Source organism: Erpetoichthys calabaricus, chromosome 3 (genome assembly GCF_900747795.2).
Source record: "Erpetoichthys calabaricus chromosome 3, fErpCal1.3, whole genome shotgun sequence".
Taxonomy (NCBI): Eukaryota; Metazoa; Chordata; class Cladistia; order Polypteriformes; family Polypteridae; genus Erpetoichthys; species Erpetoichthys calabaricus.
Window position 1 is genome coordinate 66,001,588 of NC_041396.2, and position 18,863 is coordinate 66,020,450.

At 36.9% G+C, this 18,863-nt stretch overlaps 1 protein-coding gene across 12 annotated transcripts in view; it reads left to right on the top strand.

Annotated features, from left to right (window-relative positions):
- The first annotated feature begins 768 nt into the window (after positions 1 to 768).
- kidins220b (kinase D-interacting substrate 220b) overlaps positions 769 to 18,863 on the top strand; it is a 171,521-nt gene continuing 153,426 nt past the window's right edge. For 11 of the 12 annotated variants that reach the window (XM_051924905.1, XM_051924908.1, XM_028796888.2 and 8 more), the window contains exon 1: positions 769 to 915. The gene's annotated coding sequence lies outside the window, so the exon portion shown is untranslated. The remainder of the gene's footprint in view (positions 916 to 18,863) is intronic. The other variant, XM_051924906.1, reaches the window with a different exon arrangement.

Genomic DNA, 18,863 nt, shown 5'->3' on the forward strand with positions numbered 1-18,863 from the left:
TATATTTTTAACTGGATTTTTTTTTTGCAGACCCGTTTTAATTCTCAAGCTGCTAAATACACACGTGGAACCCAAAGCAGAGATTCAGCCCACTAAAGTTAAGGGTTGCCCATACTCGTAATAACCACCACCACTCATCCATCCATCCATCCATTTTCCAACCCGCTGAATCCGAACACGGGGTCACGGGGGTCTGCTGGAGCCAATCCCAGCCAACACTGGGCACAAGGCAGGAACCAATCCTGGGCAGGGTGCCAACCCACCGCAGGACACCCACACACCAAGCACACACTAGGGCCAATTTAGGATCGCCAATCCACCTAACCTGCATGTCTTTGGACTGTGGGAGGAAACTGGAGCGCCCGGTGGAAACCCATGCAGACACGGGGAGAACATGCAAACTCCACGCAGGGAGGACCCGGGAAGCGAACCCAGGTCCCCAGGTCTCCCAACTGCGAGGCGGCAGCACTACCCACTGCGCCACCCACCACCATTCAGCCACACACAAATGCACACATTCAGAGATACAGTACTAGAAAAAAGACGGCAGCACAGAACAGGCAGGGGTATAAAAGTAAGTCTAAAAACAATTGACCTTTGCTTCTTCTATACAAACTTTCGTTTTAACCTCAACACAAATTGGTTGGTTAGGGCTTATTAACAGATACCGCTGAAAAGGATGATCCATTCCGACGTCGTTCATCGCGGCACGTCCCGGATTGTCAGCGTCCCCGGTCTTGGCTCCTGCCGTGACGTCACACACAGCGGACGCCGTCACGTGACGGAGCGGCTCTCTCGCTCTGACATACAAGATGGCTGCGGATGGATAACAGTGAGCGAGTGCTAATGAAGGAAGAATCATTTCCTCTCTGAAGCTACACAAGGAAGAAGCAGATTTATCTTGCTCATGTAAAGGTACTGATATTTTCTTTTTTAAATCAAATAGATCAGCAGCTGTAACCAGACATCCACTGGTCCTAGTTGGCGAAGGAAATAGACCTTTATGACCATTTTGTTTTTCTAATAATTATCAGGGTTTACCTTTATGTCAGTGATACTTTGTACTGGTTACGTGTAATGTAGAGGGGACAATAGACTACATGTCTTGCTGGAACACATATGGCATTCGATAAAATAAATTGATGTGCACACAGACAGCTGTCAGTCGTGTAGCGGCTGGGGGCGTTGGATGCGCTGTCGAGCGAGCGGTGGCTCCTTACTGAATACGGAGACCGCGGACACTTGTGGTTATCCTACCGGTGGCCACATCCTTCCTCCATGTCAGTCGGCGTTTGAAAATGAACGGGCCAGTGGAATCTTAACGGAATAAACCTTTTTGCGTGATGTTTTTATTATTTTGTTACTATTACAGTAATAGCCTGGGTATTCACGATGCTGAAGGCTAGTTATTCAACTGTCGTGGCAGACTGCGAAGCTCGGTTGATGCTGCAGGTGTCTAATCGCTGGAATTCCGTTTCATCTCTCCCAAAGCTAGTGGTTATTATGAAGAACTAGCTGTTCACCTGGTAAATTTACTAAAACAGCGGGCTTAGGGTATAGTGCCGAGAGTTATTCGGATGTATCAGAAGTACCGTGTAAGTACACTAACTACGTTTTTTTCTGTATACAATAATACACTCACCGGCCACTTTATTACGTACACCGATTTAACTGCTTGTTAACGCCAGTACCTAATCAGCCAAACAGATGGAACCAACCCAATGTATTCAGGCAGGTAAACATTGTCAAGACGACCTGCTGAAGTTCAAACCGAGTATTAGAATGGGGAATAAAAGTGATTAAAGTGACTTTGAACGTGGCATGGTTATTGGTGTCCAAGTATTTCAGAAACTGCTTATCTACTTGTGATTTTCATGCACAACCATCTCTATGGCTTACAGGGAATGGTCAGAAAAAGGGAAAATATCCAATGAGTACCAGTTCTCTATAGGTCATAGGAAAATGGGCAGACTGGTTTGAGCTGGAAGAAAGGCAACACAAACTCGACTAACCACTTGTTACAAATAAGGTATGCAGAAGAGCATCTCTGAGCGCCACTCCTGTCAGCTAAGAACAGGAAACTGAGGCTACCATTCACATGGGCTCACCAAAATTGAATTATAGAAGATTGAAAAAACGTTGCATGGGCTGATGAGTCTTGATCTCTGCTGTGACATTTGGATGGTAGGTTCAGGCTTGTGGTGGTGTTGTAATGGTGTGGGGAATATTCTCTTGGCACACTTTGGGCCCCTTAGTACCAACTTAGCATCATTTAAATGCCACAGCCAACCAAAGTATTGTTGCCGACCATGTCCACCTCTTGATGACTGCAGTGTACCCATCTTCTGAAGGCTACTTCCAGCAGGATAACTTGCAATGTCACAAAGTTCAAATCTCACTGGTTTCTTGAACATGACAATGAGTTTAGTGTACTCAAAAAGCCTCCACAATCACCAGATCTCAATCCAATAGTGTACATTGAAATGTGGTGGAATAAAACAGGAGATTTGCATTAGTGTAGCCAATGATGCTATAATGTCAATATGGACCAAAATCCTCAAGGGATGTTTCTAGCAAGCTTTTGAATCTATGCCACGGTGAATTACAGTAGTTCTGAATGCAAAAAAGGGGGTCCAACCCAGTAGTAGCAAGGTGTACCAACATGTGTATAATATATATTCCAACCCCAGGTCTTATATTAGTTCATTGGAGCTCCTTAACTCTTGAACATACAATACAAATTTCTAAGACCACTGCATTTGCTGGTCTTGTTGTTTGAGAATGTCAGATTACACAAGTTAATATTGTGGGGGATGACAAGTTAGACAACTGTATGATTACTTTTCGGAACAGTGTCACATTTCCAAAATATTGTGAGCAGGCCATTTTTCTGACAGCCAATAATGTGCTGCCTGGAACAGCTGTCTCTGTACGAATGCTTCCTGGGTCCTGCAAGGTCAGCCACAATCTCTGCCCTTTTTCCCCCCTTATATACTGGCATAGTTTGTAAAACACAAGACATCTTACCAATTAGCCAAGCTTTTGTTTGCATGGTCCAAAACACCAACATTCCTTATTACAAGTGCCTGCATTGTACGTGTAGTTGAGCGCTCATTGGTTGTTAACTCTTGTATACACACAAACCCATTTCTATGATTTTTGATTTTGTTAGGTTAAGTTTCAGACTGGTTCTACTCAGTTGCTGTGGATATTAGACTATACAGATGGGGTCATGGGAGTGTGACGCGAGTGCTTCTGTCTTGCCAAGATTAGGTAAATGACTAAAAATGACTGGAAATCTCATGTAATACGAAAAGTCCTTTATGTGATTTAATTTCCTTAAGGTATTGTCACATTTCTTGATATTCATATTATGGAAATGTGAAACTATGCTGGAAAGTCATCATGGAGTCATCTAATTTGTCCTTCCCTGTGATGTGCTATTCGTGTAATCTCTCATCCTCAAATGTTGAGATCAGTAACTGCAGTCACCAAGTTTGACTTCCACTGACCAGAAGTTATGTAAATCACAATAGCAGCCTAGTATGGCATAGATACCAGATTGAGTGAAATGGATATTTGTTTGAGATTTTAGGACAAAGTGAGAATCTTTTAAAATGGCAGGTTTAGTATCCTCCATCTACCTGTGATGCAATCTGCTTTGAATATTTCAAGGTTGCATGTGGACAGGGCCTAACCTGATAGCATCAAGTGCAAGGCAGGAATGAGCTGAGGTCATTGTGTGTGTCTATTGTAGGGTACGCTCACTGATGTCATCCCATTCAATCCAAACAAATGTGGAGATTCAAGTCAACTTAACACACCTGCCGGAGAAACTGAGCAGAAACCCCTGCTGACACAGAAGATCATTCAAATTAGCTGGTATTTAAACCCAGAGCTAGGGAGCATTGAAGAAGTAAATCTGCAAAATATATTCAAATTAAGTACTGTTTTTTTTTTTTTTTTTAAAACCATACAAGTTTATGTTTTGAAGCATTCTACTGGGTTGTAAGATCTGGAGTCTTATCTTGGATCAGACAAGCAAAAGGCAGGAACCATGTATAAACAGGACATCACAATGTGTAATATTTATATCAGTAAAACGAGAAAGAGGAGGAGGTTAATTCCTCTCCTGGGATGCATAAAACACCATAGGAAAATTAGTTTGTGTCTCAGATGTTTAGTCTTTGCAAGCTGCCATTTTACTCAATATTAATTAATCGGGTTTAATAAAGTGATGCATGAATAGTCTAAAGTATTTTATTTTCACGTATTGTCTGTGCCCACAGATATGTGGTAAATACAGGTGACTTATGAATTATTTTCAGTTTTAATACAAATGACCAAAAAATAATTTAAAATCAGCATAGAAAATAGGAGAATTTGATATAAAAAATAGGCATTTGTTACTCTATATCACCAGATGTCTAAGAACGTGGAAATCTAGTGAAGCTTATGTGTCAGCACTTTGGTCAGCGGCTGTTGTATATAAAGTGCTTTATAAATAAAGTTGACTTGACTTGACTTGACTATACTTGCTCACCTTAGTGATGTTTTGTGGATAATGTGCTACCAAGGGGCAATTTACCAGATATGTATTTTAACAAATTTGATAGTTTTATGTAGAATTGTAAGGAGTTTATGTTGCTGCTGTATTAATATTTATTTAAGTCTGTGTGCCAAAACGTGTTTATGGCTAGTACTTGGTTTTATGTTTTTTTCAAATCTTGGTACTTTTTCCTTACTGCATTTCAAAAGCAGTATTACTCTAGAGCCATAAGATGTCAGTGTTTTAGCACTCTTTGACATCATTCTCTGAAAAGAAATAATGCATCCAAAGCACCTCCCACCTGGGGAAAATGCTAGCTTCATAAACATCATTTGTTCATAACAAAACTGCGAGAATCTAGGGTAATGCTTTTATTTGAATTCCGTCCATCTTCTTTGAGCTCTGTAATCACTTTAAGCTCTTGTTTCATAATGACCCCCAGTTTTCTGTCCATTTACTCTATATGTATCTGCTTCTTTCTTCAAGAATTTTTCTGTCACCATATGCTGTCTTTTTTTTTTTACGCTTTCTCTCTGTTGTCTTGGTTTTGATCTACTTTCTTATACTAAACATAAAACAAATACAATTTACATTAATAAACTAGTGGTTTACTTAAGGTTATTTTCAGCTCACTTTACCAACCCTATTAATAGTTTATTGTTCTATTTATTATGATGATTAGTTTGAATTTTATGTATGACAAAAAAGAATAAAACTTTTCATGAAATAGTTAAATAGAAAATAGTAAAAAGTAAGAAGATGTTGAACGTTTTATATTTCTAATTATTTTAATAAAGATTTATAAGTATTGAATAATGCAAAATAATACTTGTCACAGAATTAAAGCTAATTAATTAATTGATTATTTTAATATTTGCCCAAAAAATCAATTATCAGAATATTAATTTGTTGCAGATCTACAACCATGTAAACAAAGCAAAAGACCTTAGACCTTACCCACTACCCAACCGAGACTGCAACTCCTGTTCATGGAATGCAGATCCGTTAATCAAGGCAGCAATGGTGGAGCCTCCCACAACCCCCTAAAGCAACAGAGATGAGAATAACATGGCATAAAACATCCCCCAACGTTTAGAATTATTTTTGGTCATTAGTTAATATTTATAGCTTGGAAAGAATTAAAAACATTCACCGATTGCTTTTAGTTCAAAGTCCACATATCTTAAGGCATGTAATACCGTAAGGAAAATTCAGCATGGTGTAGTGGTTAAAGCTTTGGAGCTCAGACCTTGAGGTTGTGGGTTCAAATCCTGCTAGTGACACTTTGTGACCATGAGCAAGTCACTTGACATGCCTGTGCTCCAACTGACAAATCAAAAGAAATGTAACCAGTTGTATCATAAATGTTGTAAGTTGCCTTAGATAAACAGTGTCGGCCAAATATGTAAATGTAATGTAAATATATTAATGTTATTCACAATAATTACTCCTTATTTTAACACTTCTTCACAGTTTTTGCTTTCCACAGCTTCAGCAGTTTAATTTTAATGTCTTAAAAGTATATAGTCTGAGCCTCTGAGCCTCAATCTTATATAAGCTAACATTCTCAGTCCTGCTTTGTCCAGCTCTTGGTCACGTGAGGTTCCAGAGCCTATCCCAACTAACACTTGGTGCATGGCAGGAAACTGCCCTGGACAAGACACCAATCCAGGTTAGCACCACGAATACTCTTACAATTGCTAAATTTTATTTTATGGTGGCAAAGCCACTGGATTAAAGCTATTCCTGTCAGCATTTGCAGAGATGACTATCTGCTTCAAGTTCATTTGCGTATATGTCTCCAATAACCTCAGGTCACATCCAGGAGACCCCAACAGACCCATTACTAGATAACAGCTTTTGCTTACTGTTATTTTTGTCATTTGTGTTGTTGTGGAGTTATGTAGAATTTGTTCTTAATTTTATGCTTATGCTGTACACTTTGTTTCTGCTTATATTTCCTTTCTGTATCTCTCCTCACTAAGTACAGGTTCAAAGTGCAAACACATATTTACAACTATAATACAATAAAAGAAAATTCAGATATGAACAGTTGACAACACAGGACAGAATAATCAAAACTTCCAATTAATTTCTTTCCCAGAGACAAACTTCTGGATGGGTTAGGACAGACAAAGGCCCATAGGGCCTTACCTCTTCGTCCAAACTATTCTACGGAATCATAAGCACACTTTGTAACACACAACTGTATAAAGTTAAGTAAAATAAGATGGCCTGATGTTGCATCAGTAACTGATTAATCCATTTTTTTTCTCCAGTCACAATGATGCATCATTCCATGGACAGGAACAATAGCATGGCAAATTGGCAACGTACTAGCTGGCTACGAAAATAGAAACGGAATTGAGGGTCAGTAACAAATGGTTCATAATAAGTGCTATATATTTTAACTTTATTTATATGGCATATTATTAACAAACAAGTATAATATCAACAGCTCTAGTAGGATATACAGTTGGGCAAAAAAGTATTTAGTCAGCCACCAATTGTGCATGTTCTCCCACTTAAAAAGATGAGAGAGGCCTGAAATTTTCACCATAGGTATACCTCAACTATGAGAGACAAAATGAGAAAAAAAAATCCAGAAAATCACATTGTCTGATTTTTGAAGAATTTATTTGCAAATTATGGTGGAAAAAAAGTATTTGGTCAATAACAAAAGTTCATCTCAATACTTTGTTATATACCCTTTGTTAGCAATGACAGAGGTCAAACGTTTTCTGTAAGTCTTCACAAGGTTTTCACACACTGTTGCTGGTATTTTGGCCCATTCCTCAATGCAGATCTCCTCTAGAGCAGTGATGTTTTGGGGCTGTTGCTGGGCAACACGGACTTTCAACTTCCTCCAAAGATTTTCTATGGGTTTGAGATCTGGGGACTTGCTAGGCCACTCCAGGACCTTGAAATGCTTCTTACGAAGCCACTCCTTCGTTACCCAGGCGGTGTGTTTGGGATCATTGTCATGCTGAAAGACCCAGCCACGTTTCATCTTCAATGCCCTTGCTGATGGAAGGAGGTTTTCACTCAAAATCTGACAATACATGGCCCCATTCATTCTTTCCTTTACACGGATCAGTCGTCCTGGTCCCTTTGCAGAAAAACAGCCCCAAAGCATGATGTTTCCACCCCCATGCTTTACAGTAGGTATGGTGTTCTTTGGATGCAACTCAGCATTCTTTCTCCTCCAAACACGACAAGTAGAGTTTTTACCAAAAAGTTCTATTTTGGTTTCATCTGACCATATGACATTCTCCCAATCCTCTTCTGGATCATCCAAATGCTCTCTAGCAAACTTCAGATGGGCCTGCACATGTACTGGCTTAAGCAGGGGGACATGTCTGGCACTGCAGGATTTGAGTCCTGGCGGCATAGTGTGTTACTGATGGTAGCCTTTGTTACTTTGGTCCCAGCTCTCTGCAGGTCATTCACTAGGTCCCCCCGTGTGGTTCTGGGATTTTTGCTCACCGTTCTTGTGATCATTTTGACCCCACTGGGTGAGATCTTGCGTGGAGCCCCAGATCAAGGGAGATTATCAGTAGTCTTGTATGTCTTCCATTTTCTAATAATTTCTGGTGTCCTTTGACAGCTCTTTGGTCTTGGCCATAGTGGAGTTTGGAGTGTGACTGTTTGAGGTTGTGGACAGGTGTCTTTTATATTTATAACGAGTTCAAACAGGTGCCATTAATACAGGTAACGAGTGGAGGACTGAGGAGCCTCTTACAGAAGAAGTTACAGGTCTGTGAGAGCCAGAAATCTTGCTTGTTTGTAGGTGACCAAATACTTATTTTCCACCATAATTTGCAAATAAATTCTTTAAAATCAGACAATGTGATTTTTCTGGATTTTTTTTTCTCATTTTGTCTCTCACAGTTGAGGTATACCTATGATGAAAATTACAGGCCTCTCTCATCTTTTTAAGTGGGAGAACTTGCACAATTGGTGGCTGACTAAATACTTTTTTGCCCCACTGTACTATAAAAAAGAGTGACTCTTCAGCCTAGATTTAAATGCTTAGACTGATGGGGCATCCCTGAGTTGGACTGGGCAAATTTTGAAAGTATTATCTTATGATAGGATGGATGTATTTCCCTGAAAAGAAGTTGCGTTGCTTCTCAGTGGTTACTGGGAAAGTGCGATTGTTTAATTATTTTTTATTTTCTGAGTTCCAGCATGTAAGCCGTTTTTACTGTTTGAAAGAATAATAATTAGACACAGTGAAACAGGATTGCTACTGTGCTGGTCACTTTTATTTTTGCATTATTTAGTCTATTTTTAATTTAATTTATAGTACCACTAAAATAAAGACCATTGATGACTGAAACTTAAAAGTAGTCTGCTCTATGTAGGTATTATTGTTTTTTTATATCTTAACCTAGCTCTATCATAATTAATACTGGGGGGCTTCATCCCCTGCTTAATTCGCTTGCCCACACCCACCTACGCTACGCGCCAACCACTTTGTGTCTCTGCTGCTCACGTTGTGAAGAGGTGGGCTGAACGCACCACAAGGAGACATGATTGCTCCTCCGACATCCCCTCTTAAACGGTGATACTATGAGAAATACATAGTTTTTTTTTTTTTTTTTTTTTTTTTCTTTCTTTTTTTTTTTTTTCACCTCCTCTTTGCTCGATCAGCTGCTGGCTTGCTGTTGCTGCCGTGCCACACGATCTGCATTTCACGCGGCGCACTTCTGTCATATCCCCTATGTCCGTATATTCAATCTATTTTTGCTTTAACCTTTTCATCAATGTCGCATTGAATTTTGATTCCGTGTTTGGAATTACATCGTTACATGCAACGTATAACTGCCCATGAGTGAATATCGTTTCTTTCTCTCTACAAGAAATGTGTCTGACATAACCACGCAGGACTTCCAAATCTCTTTGCATAAACACTTGTCTCACGGGCCTTCCGGCCCCGGGCATGGTTACATCGCTTGGCACAAAAACTCGTCTCACGGGACGTGAAAGTGTCTCTGAGAGAATCACGTCTCATCTCCTTCCAAGATTTTTTTTTTATATAATAGAGAGATAAGGCACTAGATATTGTTACTTTAGCCAATGCATTAGCTTCGGTTAACAAAGTAGATGGCGTGCTGGGATTTTAGTTAGTTATGAAAAACTTTGTTATTTGAGGTAGATATAACATAGGTGGAATATGGATGTGTATCGTAATGTGCAGAGATGAGGGGTGGTGGTTTGAGCAAGTGTAGTGAGGCTCATGCTCTCTGATGTACTGTAGCTTGTGTCCTTCATTGGCTATCATACAATAGCACTCCCTACTGCCTGATTTTATTTGCACAGCTCCTTACATGCAATTCTCCAGTCGAATGTGTTTTGTTCACTGTTCGGGTGCTACTTGCACATTTGAGCTCAGAGGCAACCCCCGTCTGATACCCCTTCCTCTTCCAACTCTGTGAGATGATTTAAGTCTTGAACGTGACTGGCTATTGGCCACACACCCAGACTAATAGAAGTATTTCTGGAGTCATTAACAGATGTGTGCGCTATCTCTACCAAGCTCTACAATGGTTCTTTACATGAATGGGTGTTAACCCGAATGATTCTGGTTTGTGGCATTTTTTTTCTCCAACTTCTACTCTATTAATTATGTGTATTTTAGCTTATAGAGGTGCTACTTTGCATTTTTATGATATACTAGCCAAATTATATTTATTACTTTATAAAAAAAAATGTTAATGTTATGGAGTGCAGGAAAAAACTAATTTTCTCATGTATAACTTTGCATTCTGCAACTCACACAGTATCAACGACTGATGACAATGATTCATTGTAAGGAAGTTGCGTAATGTCGTCTTCAGCACTCTACTAGACTAGAACTTGCATTTATACATGTGCCATAGCACATTTTATGCAGTCCTCATTATGAAATAATAACATCATACCTAACCAGCTGATCAAAAAACTCTATGCACTAGGACTTGCTCTGTCCATATGCAACTGGTTACTGATTTTCTCACCAACCACCCCCAGTCTGTCAGGATGGGCAAACACACATCCTCCACCCTTACCCTGAGTATTGGTGTGCCGCAAGGATGTGTACTAAGTCCCCTTCTCTATGCACTCTTCACCCATGACTGTCAACCCATCCACCAGTCAAACATTATTGTTAAATTTGCAGATGATACGACTGCCATTGGGCTTGTAACAGACAACAATGAAGCTGCATATAAGGAAGAGGTTCAGAATCTGACAGCATGGTGCAACACCAACAACCTGGTCTTAAATGCCAAAAAGACCAAGTTATTCTGGACTTTAAGGATCACTAAAAAGACCAATCACAGTCCGATAAGAATCAATGCAGATGCTGTGGAGAGAGTTTCCAGCTTTAAGTTTCTGGGAGTCACCATCTCAGAGGACCTGTCCTGGGCCGACAACTACTTGGCTATACTAGGCAAAGCACAACAACGCCTCTATTTTCTCAGGAAGCTAAGGAGAGCTGACCTCCCCCAGAAGCTGCTGGTTAATTTCTATAGATGCACTATAGAGAGCATTTTAACTAACTGCATGATGGCCTGGTACAACAACTGCACCAAGGCTGCTAAAGAAGACCTGCAGCGGGTCGTAAAAACACCAGAGGCCATTGCTGGGACTGAACTGCCATCATTCAAACTTTTGTATAAGACTCGCTGTATGAGAAGGGCCAAAAACATTCTCAAGGACAAAACTCATTCTGGAAATTCTTTGTTTGAGCTCCTCCCGTCAGGGCAGATGCTTTAGGTCAATCCATTTACGCATAGACAGACTAAAAAATAGCTTTTTCCCATCTGCCATAAACTTTCTGAACTCTGAATCTCCTTAGTCTAAGATCATTTTTAATTGAACATGTGCAATAAGCTATATTGGTAATGATAGATAGATAGATAGATAGATAGATAGATAGATACTTTATTAATCCCAATGGGAAATTCACATTCTTCAGCAGCAGCATACTGATACAATAAATAATATTAAATTAAAGAATGATAATAATACAGGTGAAAAAAACAGACAATAACTATGTATAATGTTAAATATTAACGTTTACCCCCCCTGGTGGAATTAAAGAGTCGCATAGTTTGGGGGAGGAACGATCTCCTCAATCTGTCTGTGGAGCAGGACAGTGACAGCAGTCTGTCACTGAAGCTGCTCTTCTGTCTGGAGATGACATTATTTAGTGGATGCAGTGGATTCTCCATAATTGATAGGAGCCTGCTGAGCGCCCTTCGCTCTGCCACAGATGTTAAACTGTCCAGCTCCATGCCAACAATAGAGCCTGCCTTCCTCACCAGTTTGTCCAGGCGTGAGGCGTCTTTCCTCTTAATGCTGCCTCCCCAGCACACCACTGCGTAGAAGAGGGCGCTCGCCACAACTGTTTGATAGAACATATATATATATATATATATATATAGATACAATATATAATATTTAATGCACTATTCATTAACAGGTGCAATAACAATTTATGCTGCTATACTTTGAGCAGTAATAATTTGCTCTGGTTACTTGATCACTTAACACTGTATACGACATATTTGGAATTGTACCTTGGGACTGTCACAAAAAGTAACTTCGTTGTGTTACGCAATGACAATAAAGTGCTTGAACTTGAAATAGCTTTGTTCTCAGAGGATTTGATAACCAAGGTATTACTGCATTTCATAAAACTTTGGTTCAGTATATTCACATGGAGATAGCTGAATAATTATCTTGAGGAAAACATGCTGTAAAAATTTATCAGGTTTGCTCAAGCAATATTTCATGGTGCTTTTTAAAGAGGTGCTCATTGCCTAAGTGCAAATATTGTACACTTTCTGACCATCTCAGTCATCAGCCAGAGTCCTGCTTAATAAGCTAACAAGAAGGGCCACTTTTATAATCTGCTGTTTGTTGCTGAAGGTGCCATGTCAGTACTCTCAGAATGTGCAATTTTTAATTGGTGGTGGAGGGTGGTTAGCTGGTTTGCCTTCTCTCCAGTACACTTTCAGACTTGTCCAGCTTTTTTTCCTCTGCTGCCATTGTTTTGTTGTAGAATTTTGCCATTGGAATCGGACATGATAAGAAGAATTATAGTTTATACTTGCATGAAACCAACTTTTAACTTTTTGCATGCTTCTGTTACGAAAGTCCAAAGTTAATCTGTGTGAGAGCTGCAGTGAAACTTCGTAAGCTAAGGAAAAGAGGCTGGTGTGCTTTAAAAACATAAATGAGTTGATGTGAAGCATGAACTAAACACTGTGCCGCAAATGTATGGTAACTTGTGTATGAAAGTGTATTATAAACATACTATGTTAATGAGCTCCATGTATGTCATGGCAGCACACATTCACACAACTCCAAATATATAAGGTTTGAGTTGATTGTAAATGTAAAAAACATTTTAAATATGAAACATTTTAAGCTCTCATTCTTATATAAACATAAGGACACACCTATAGCTAAATTTCAACAATGTGTTTGTGTGTGTTATTTAACTGAGCCTTCCCAGTCATTCTATGGACACAGATTTCAGACATCCTGACAATTTCTACATCTTAAAAAATTATTTAAATGAGATGAACTGAGTGAAGGATTTTTCTTATTCAGTGTAGTTGAGTGATACATTTTTTGCGTTAAGGGAATGCTTTCAACTTTAAGTCATATTAAAAAATAATTTATTTTAATATATATATATATATATATATATATATATATATATATATATATATATATATATATATAATATAATTTTAAATATACTGCATCATAAGTCATGAGAAAGCTCTATATAAATGTAAAAGATAAAAACAAAAAATTGTAGTATTATCATACCATGACCCAGCTAGCTGAATATTATTGCATTGTGGACACCCAGGCAATTCCTACTTGTCAGTGCCCTAAAATGTGCTTCCATTCAGTGAAACGTTTTTCATAGGTAAATGTTAACATGTGGTTTGGTTTGGCAAATACCATTTTAATTTTACTGGTAATACTGATGCTGAAATTACTGATATAATATTACTGATAGCAAGGGTTACAGTGTTTACATTGATTGAAAGCCTTATAGCTTGCTTTGTTAATATAAATATAAGCCCAGCTAAAAATATTGATTTCTACACTCCCAAGAACATTTTTTCAGAATGAGATTACTATATTTTCAGATTTGGATAAAGTGTTATTTTCAGTCATAATGAGAAAAAACAACCTTATTTAAATGAAAGTCATTTTTAACGAAACTGCTATTCTGCAACATTATAGACTTAAGTTTTACCAAATGTTACTTACATTACTTCTAGTTTTTATTTTTTGTGTTGTTGTTGTTCTTTGTAAAATGGTAGTTTTTTTATGGAAAAAGTACCAACTCTAAATATGTCATTGTCACGTGTGTGTGTGTGGGTATGTTATTTATGTGATATGTTTATATTATAAAAATGTGTGAATGTTTTTACAAGCCACCAATAATTAATAATGTTTATATTTGTGGTGGGATTCAGAAGTTTAAATGTACAAGCATTTGTTCTGTACTGCAGTCAAATACTTTAATGCATTTAAGTCTTGGATATGCATACCACTTTAAGAGGTTGGTTGCTGTGTCACAGCAGAATAATTAATATGCATATGTCTTAATCTTAGGTGTCAAGCTTTTTCAGTCAGTAGTGATGGCAACCTACTCATTGTTGCTTGTCAATGTGAGATCTGATAGTGCTTACCAGCAAGGCTTGGTATGGACAAGGTAGACCTAAAAGAGAACATTTTAAAGTCTTTTAGAAAATATTATTGTCAGTATTCAGTAGTCAATGTTTTCTGCCTTGACACTAAATTAAATTATAAATACATTAAAATGTCCACCAAAATGATGAGCCTTTTCCTGGTTTTTATTTTCTTCTTTAATTGCTTGCCATTTGTATAGAAGAAGCACTTGCTTCACTTCAACAGAAAGATTTCATTGTGAGATGTTATTGATGTGCTTGCTTACTAATCATAAACTGTTGCTAAAGTAATCTATTTAAATTAATATTATCTTTGTGCTGTGGATAAATTAGTCTCAGATTGTGTTTTCAATGTTACAAGTAAATGTTATTTGTTTATATGTACAAATGCATAAAAGGAAATTGAAATATCTTTTAAGGGAACTGTATATAAACTGATAAAACTACGGTGCTTGGATTATAATTGACTTTTGGCAAGAAGCCATTAGTGACCAAGGCATATATTAAACACCTTTATCTATACAGAATATTAGTATATGTTTTTGCTTCAGAATCTGAAATTAAATATTTGGATTTGTGTGATGAAAATGGATGTGGTTTTAAAAAATGTACAATGTGCCTGGAAGGGACTGCCAGGGTGCACTTTGTTTACATGTGCTCTTTGTGACCTGATTTGTGCTGGTGAGGCTGGGCGTTGCAGTACCACCTCATGCATTATTCACTGCAGAAGAGGGATTTTTAGCTGAGTCTGATGAGACAGGGCTTGTTGATATTCTGAGCAAGCTACCTATTATGTTGAATTAATCATTGCATAAAAAGGTAAGTTTAATTTTAATGTATTAAATAATAAAAATGTTGATGACATAGACTCAGAAGTTATTTAATACTTGGCTACTAAAACCTGTGTGTTTTTATTGTAGTTTATGAAGTTTTCTACATACTTTTAATTCTGTCTTTTGCTGAAGTCCATTTCATTTTTTTTTTATTTAAAACATTTTCATAGCCTGCAGTCCTTATAAAGCAAATGGGAAATATAACATTTTAAAATGTTTTAAAACTGAATGCCGTGTGTAGTCAGTAGTTTAAAAGACTGGCTATTTTTCAAGAGCTGATATTTCAAAGATGCCTATCTATAGTTAATATCAGAAAAATTGGAATGTTTTCATTCTTAAGTTATCATGTGTCTAAAACACATGATTCTGTTCTGTTAGTATTTTCATCTTCAAATTTAGAAACACAAAGAATATTGCTTTTGATCGGTTCTAGGTCTTATAAAATTACATAATGGAATCAATGAAGGTCTGTTTAAGCATAAATCTGCAAAAGGAGAAAAATGTGAAAGAGATTCCCATGCAAAAAATGGGAAGAAAATTCAAGACGAAAATGGACTATGGTTTTTATATCGAACTTACATTAGGTAGCACAAGAAATAGCAAAAGAAAGCTGTTTTTTGTGAAGATTTTTTCCAAACACATAAATTTACATTAATTGTGTTAATTAATTTTAAACTGGTTAAATTTACATTAATTGTGTTAATTAATTTTAAACTGGTTATGAAAGTCAAATCCATACTTGCCTAATTATGCTGATGTTTTCTTTTTTGAACCCTAACATTAGATTTTAATTGCTTACCATTTCCATAGTCTCTTTTTTTTTTTTTTTGTCACCTTTCACGTTTATGTGCAATAAATCTGCTTACTGCAATTCTGAGTTTCCAGAGGGCTATAAACCATCTCAAATGGGGCACATTTCTCAATTAATAATTAAATGTTTTTTGAGAAACAGTGCATCATTACATGGCTATTTTTCTGCTTTCAACACATCACTATCTGTACCATGTGTTTTTGATATCTTATTAATACCTGCAGATTGTATTCAAAACTGCACCATGCAAATCTCTACAATAACATCCAAAACTTAAACCATTATTTAATAAATACAGTATTATACAAGACACATTAAAATGTATTAGATACAGACATCAGTGAAGAAGCAAACCTAGTGGTTGCATTTATAAAAGAAATTTTCTAATTGTTTTGGCTGTACATGTGAAGCTGTTTTCCCATGAAAGCCAATTAAGAGATGTATATATATGAGTGTCCTGCTTCTGCCATTATATCTATATTTGGAAATGACAAGTACATTCCAGTTTAAATATATATAGTACAGGAAATTTTTATGTTCCATGAGTCAGCTGTCTGCAATCCTACAGTGTTTCAAGTCTCTTTTTGATATGTTGTCAGAATTCAGAGGTCAAAAAAAAAACACAGATTACTGAAACCACATTTTGATTTGCACTTTAAATGTTAACTGAATTTATTTACTTTATTCTGCAGTCCCAGATACAATGATCAGAACACATCCAAAGTCGCCATTCCTCTCCTTTGCCATCTTTAGACTAACAGACTCAGCTTTTGCAGGCAGTTCATACGACAAATTTGGCATACGTTGCTTTGCCTCAACTTCACTTAAAACTTCATGAGATGTGAGAGAAATTCATGAATAACTCCAAAGATGTTCTGGTTGCCATTTTGCTGCTAAAAAATCACATTAAGTTATTGGGCCCAATAAAACAGTTACTAGTTCACCCAAGGTACAGTATTTGGTATATGCTCTTGCATGATCCCTTTCATCTAAAATTTAATCTATCATTGCAATAAATATGCATCATATCAGAAAACAAAAGTGTTCATTGTAAACTGTGTTTATGTATGCGTGTGTGTGTGTGTGTATATGTATGTATTTATGGTATGTATGTATATATATATATATATATATATATATATATATATATATATATATATATATATATATATATATATATAATATATATATAATATGTGTGTGTGTTTGTATGTCTATATATTTTATTGTTATTTACTTCTACTGCTTTCCTTTGCAAAGTGATGGACTAGCCTTCCGATAGGATGAACCCTGCCCTTGCCTCAACCAGGAAATTGGCATGACATGTCAACATGGATAGATTCCGGACAGGGTTGGATAACAGATTCTAATCTGTCTGTCAGGACAGTATAATGGAAGTGCAGGGGGAGATAGCCTGTCAAGACTATATACTGCCCTGATACATGAGGTGGCAGCCCCCCAGAACCAGTGCATCCATGTATGAGTGCATGGGGCATATTAGGAATTGTTGTCTCACTGGACAGCCCACTGTGTTCCATGGCTGTTGCCAGAGGGAGCTGAAGGGAAGGACTGTTCCTACTTTGGAAGGCTTTTTGCCTGATCTGGAAGTACTTCCTTCAGGCAGTGTCCTGGCTCCAAAAGTACTCCCAGGTCCAGGGTAAAAGAGGCCACCTCACTCAGGTAGTCAAAGTCGGGAGGTGAGTAGAATGATACTCACCGAGGGAGGTTTCAGTGAAGGATGAAAAGGAAAGTAAAATGTGTAAAACACCTATTCAGAGATACTGAGCTTAATATAATAAGTCTACTGGAACCCAAGACTTGTGTGTGGTTTAGTTGTGTGTGGTTTTGGGGCTGTGCTACACCCACTACAGATCATGTCTTTCAAGAGCAAAAAAAAAAAATCCCTTGAAATTTTATTGGAATCATTTTAGGAGAAATAATAAAAAGGCAAAAGTAAATATATGCAAATATTAAAAAGCTATGGCAGCATAATTTGTGTGAAGGTTATAAGAAATTAATAGTCTTTTCAGCTTTCTTTCTTACATTCAGGGCCAGTACTTCCAGTACATTTTGATTTTTTTAAATTGATTCCTGGTATTTATTTCATTTTAATAGTTTTGGTTTGTTATAACATTCTTTATTAGTACAGGCTTGTTTCTTTTATATAGTGTTGTTTTTTTTTTTTGTTTTTTTTGCTGACACATTTGAAAAATGATGGAAAACTATGACTGGTTATAATGTGTAGCCATATACTATGGTAAACATTCAAAAGTATACGTGAAACTTCTGAGTGCCACAGTTTCTAATTCCTGAAAACAAATAAAAAATTTCCATTAATCTTTGAATCATTGCCATCTCATGGTTGACATGTGGCATAGGTGACTGTATGCTCACAGTTTTCAGGAACAAAATGTGATTAAGAAACAGCTAACAATGATTAATTAAGTAGTTTTTTTTTTTTTTTGTTTTTTTTTTTTTGCAATTGTTGGGCTAATGAATTAGAAGTAAAATTGATATTTATAGGAAAGGAAACCAGTCAGTTTAAAATGTTGTGCTTAAATATGACCAGATGCATGTGTTTGTACATAAATACTTTGTTTATAGGGCATAAAATACCTGCATTTATCTGTTAATATAAACTTGTCATTTTTTGCTTGTAAAACAGAATTATGTCGAATATTTTATTTTAGATACTGTCTTGATTTATTTTACTTTATTGAGTCATTGCAAAAGGTGCTTAAAATGATCTGAAGTTTATTTTATTTTATTTTTTTTACCAGGGAGTATCAAACATATTTTACTTACACTTTATGTCCCAATAAATAATGCAGTGGTAACATTTGGATACTCTGTACTAAAATGTGGTCCTGTAAAATCTAATTATTTATTTTATTGTTAATTTATTAAACTGTTAATATTCTCTGTTCAAACAAAATGCAATAGGATGGTATCTTTGACTT